Here is a 4,539-nt window from a genome sequence, read left to right as displayed (position 1 = left end):
GGGCATGTGCGCTTGCCAGACAGAGAGAGAGAGACAGGGAGACAGAAAGTGAGAAATCACCCCCCAGGGGGGATGGCCATGCCACAATCCCTTCTCCTCCATTCTCCTCTCGGGATCTTGGGCATGAAAGCATAGGCGCCCAGCATGAGTTTAAGTCGACGCAAACCGCGGTCGACTATGTGGGAGTCCAGCGACATAGCCATTACGCTAACTGCTGGTTCCCCCAGAATTTTCTGTTTTGACCCCATTTCTTTCTGTTAGTATCTCTCAATTTTAGCACTTTTTTTTTCTTTTTAAGAGATTTTTCTCTATAGGGTATGTGAGTTTGCTGAGAGGCAGAGAGACAGAAAGCGAGAAATTACCCCCCTGGGGGAGATGGCCACGCTGCAATCCCTTCTCCTCCGTTCTCCTCTCGGGATCTTGGGCACATATGCACACATGTCTGGTGTGAGTTTTAAGCCGCTTGGTCCGGGACTCGAACTGCAGTTGACTACATGAGAGTCCAGCAATGTAACTATTACACCATCTCCTGGTCTTCAGTACTTCTGACATTTCGGGCTGGATAATTGGAGGCAGGTCCTGTCCTCTGCATTGCAGGAAGTGGGGCAGCACCACAGGGCCCTCCTTAATAGACATGAGTACAGCCCCCAGCTGTGACAACCATAAAGAAATACAGACGTTGCATCTACTCATCCCCCCCCCACCCAATCCATTCTAATTGGTGTATTCCCTTTATTTATTTATTTAAATTTTTTTTGAGAGGTTTTTGATATAGGGCGCGTGTGCTCGCCAGACAGAGACAGACAGAGAGACAGAAAGCAGGAAATCACCCCCCATGGGGGATGGCCACGCCGCAATCCCTTCTCTTCCATTCTCCTCTCAGGATCTGGGGCACGCACGCACACGTGCCTGGCATGAGTTTAAGCCACCGGGTCCAGGACTTGAACCGCGGTCGACTACGAGGGAGTTCAGCGACATAGCCATTATGCTAACTGCTGGTACCTTTAATTTTTAAAGATTTTTGCATATAGTTGCTTCAGATAGAGAGAGACATCACCTCTCGGAGGGGATGGCAACATTGCTATCCCTTGTCCTCCATTCTCCTGGGATTTTAGGCATGCACACACATGCATGGCGTGTTTTTCAAGCAGTCAGTCCTGGAATTTGAACCACTCAGTGGGCCATGTGGGATCCAGCCCCCTAATCACCACGCCACCTACTCACTCTGTTTTTATTTTTTAAAAAATTCTATGGGCCACTGGGGCTGGCAGGTGGCGTGGTGGTTAAAGGTGCTGGACTCCCACATGGCCAAACACGGTTCGAGTCCCAGACCTCGTGGCTCACTTTCTCACTTTCTCTCTCTCTGTGTCCCTCTCTGGTCAAATTGAAATAAACAAATTAATAAATAAATGAATGGAACCAGCAGTTAGTGCAATGGCTATGTGGCTGGACTCCCGTGTAGTTAACTGCGATTTGAGTCCCAGACCTGGTGGCTTAAACTCATGCCGGGCGCGTGTGCGTATGTGTCCAAGATCCCGAGAGGAGAATGGAGGAGAAGGGATTACAGCGTGGCCATCCCCCCTGGGGGGTGATTTCTCGCTTTCTGTCTCTCTGTCTCTCTGTCTGTCTGGCGAGCAAACGCGCCCTATAGCAAAAACCTCTCCAAGAAAAAAAAAAAAGGAATAAAGTTAAATGAAAACATTTAAAAAAATTCTGTGGGTCAGCAGGTGGCATGGCGCTGGACTCCCACATGTCGGGGTTGGAACTCTTGAGATTTTCCCCATTGTTTGGTCACACTGGTATTTGCCAAAGCTCAAAGATGACCTCCCATGCAACGGCATAACACAGACCCCGGAACCACAAATAACGTCACGTCCATTTCGCATATCAATTTGCACCTGCGTTTTAATTTTTTTCCTTTTTGCATATGTGGTTTTTTAAAAAAGAATATTCATTTAATTTTATTTAATTTTTCTTGTTTATAGGGCACATGCACTTATCAGAGAGAGAGATACAGAGAGAAAGAGAGGGGGAAAGTGAAAAAGCAAGCCACCAGGTCTGGGACTTGAACTGTGGTCACCTAAGTGGGAGTGTCCAGCACCTTAATCATGCTATCTACTGGACCCTATATATGTGTGTGCGCGCGCGCGTGTGTGTTGCGAGGGGAAGTTTTTGCTATAGGGCACGTGTGCTTGCCAGAAAGACAGAGAGAGAGAGAAAGCGAGAAATCACCACCCTGGGGGGGTGGCCATGCTGCAGTCGCTTCTCCTCCATTCTCCTCTCGGGATCTTGGGCACGCACACGCGCCCGACGTGAGTTTAAGCCACCGGGTCCGGGATTCGAACACGGATAACTACATGGGAGTCCAGTGACATAGCCATTACACCAACTGCTGGTCCCTATGTTTTTTTTTTAAATTACTTTTCTTTAGTTTTTTGCCAAAGGGCCCATGGCTCACTGGAAAAAGAGAGGGAAAGTGAGAAATCACCCCCAGGGGTGCTGGCCATGCTGCAATCCCTTCTCGTCTCAGGATTTTCGGCATGAATGCACACGTACCTGATGTGATTTTCAAGCCATCGTATCTGGGATTTGAACCACGGTCAGCCATGTGGGAGCCCAGTAATTTAACCACCTGCTGGTCCCTGTGTGTGTCTTCTTTTTTTTTTTCCTTTCAATTTTTAAATTTTTTTTGTCTTGGGTCAGCAGGTGGCATGGAGATTAAGGCACTGGACTCCCACATGGTCGACTGCAGTTCCTAGACCTGGTGGCATGAAACTCATGCTGGGGGCATGTGCGTGCATGCCCCAGAATCTTGAGGGGAGAATGGAGGAGTAGGGATTCTGGCATGGCCATTCCCCTTGGGAGGTCATTTCTTGCTCTCTCTGTCTCTCTGGCGAGTACATGCACCCTATAGCAAAGAAAATCTTTCTTAAAAAAAGATTGTTCTTCTAGCCATGTTTATGCTGTCATTTTTTTTTTTTTGAGAGGGTTTTGCTTCAGGGCGCGTGCACTCACCAGACAGACAGACAGAGACATAGAGACAGAAAGCGAGAAATCACCCTCCAGGGCGGATGGTCACGCAGCAATCCCTTCTCCTCCATTCTCCTCTCGGGATCTTGGGCAAGCACGCACACGCGCCCAGCGTGAGTTTTAAGCCACCGGGTCCAGGATGCGAACCGCGGTCGACTACGTGGGAGTCCAGTGACATAGCCATTATGCTAACTGCTGGTTCCCAATGCTACAATTTTTTAAAACATTTATTTATGTATCTATGTATTTGTTGTGATTTTCAAACTGCTGGGTCCAGGACTCAAACTGTGGTCAACCACATGGGAATCCAGTCCCTTAACCACCACGCCACCTACTGGCCCCTTTAGCCATGTTTCCTCTTGTTGTGCAAAGAAATACAGCCTCCTTTGTCATGAGATGTTAACTCTTTTATTAATTTAGGGTTAACATTGTACTGCTTGGTTGATTTCTTTTTCCGAGGTGTGGACTCAGTAAACCACAGTTGGGGAGGAGTCTCTCCAGCTCACAGGTGACAAAGGTGACCGTATCATAGTCCAAGGAGGGGACAGCGTGGAGGAGGACGAGGTCGAAAAAATTTAAGGCAAATGTTATTCCCATACGAAAGGGAACCGATCAAGCAGACCTGTGCATTTCAATGAAAATATATGAAATATTTGTCAAAATAATTAACGTCGGTAAAAATCAGAACGTATAGCTTATAAAATTGCCTACGCAGGCTTTGTAGAAAGAAACCCAACTGTGTCGCGTAGGTTTTTTGTTTAGGTGTTTTGCCATAGGGCACGTGCACACAAAGGAGAGAAAAAGAGAGAGAGAAAGGGAAAGCGAGAAATCACCCCCCAGGGGGGATGTCCACGCCGCAATCCCTTCTCCTCCATTCTCCTCTCGGGATCCTGGGCATGCACGCACATGCGCCTGGTATAATTTTCAAGCAGCCGGGTCTGGGACTCGAACCACGGTTGGCCATGTGGAATCCAGCGCTTTAGCTACCACACCACCTGCCGGGCCCCTAAATGCATTTGGAAAACACGACCATAAAAGTGAGGAGAGATGGGTGATCAACGATTCACTCTGGGTTTACACTGCCTAAGAGGAATCGTGCCACCCTGATGCCTCCTTTAGACCCGGCCCGGAAGGCTCTGCAGCTTGGCGGAGGTGGTTCTTCAGGGCCCACGTGGCCCCCTAGAGACACAGGCAGAACACAGTGGCAAGGGACTCTTGGTTCATGCAAGGAGGATCCTGCAGAGAAAGGAAGGACCTTCAGCTCCAGCTTTGGCAAGTGACTTTCGGAGCCACCCGCTCCCGCAGTTTCAGAAGCAGCTGACTTAGTAGAAACTGTCACTCCAGCCCCAGGGGGCCGTGTGCTGCCCTAAAGCTTGTTGTATTTTACAGTCTGCTCAGTGGCGGGGGACGGCAGGTGGAAGTGGCCAGGGTTCTGCAGAGGGCCAGCTGAGGTTTGCTACGAAGCCGCACGCAGAAGCCCGGGGAGGGGGGGGGGATTAGCCAAGTGGG

At 49.2% G+C, this 4,539-nt stretch overlaps 1 long non-coding RNA gene across 1 annotated transcript in view; it reads left to right on the top strand.

The window, feature by feature from the left end:
* Nucleotides 1-3,961: 3,961 nt before the first annotated feature.
* The window catches only part of LOC106736454 (uncharacterized), a 1,172-nt gene continuing 594 nt past the window's right edge, over nt 3,962-4,539 (top strand). Inside the window, exon 1 of the long non-coding RNA XR_001371468.2 lies at nt 3,962-4,481. This is a non-coding gene — a long non-coding RNA (uncharacterized LOC106736454). The remainder of the gene's footprint in view (nt 4,482-4,539) is intronic.

The sequence above is a fragment of the Tupaia chinensis genome, unplaced genomic scaffold (genome assembly GCF_000334495.1).
Source record: "Tupaia chinensis unplaced genomic scaffold, TupChi_1.0 Scaffold140464_1, whole genome shotgun sequence".
Taxonomy (NCBI): domain Eukaryota; kingdom Metazoa; phylum Chordata; class Mammalia; order Scandentia; family Tupaiidae; genus Tupaia; species Tupaia belangeri.
The sequence above is the reverse complement of the archived record's forward strand: the minus strand, read 5'-3'. Positions and strand labels throughout refer to the sequence as shown.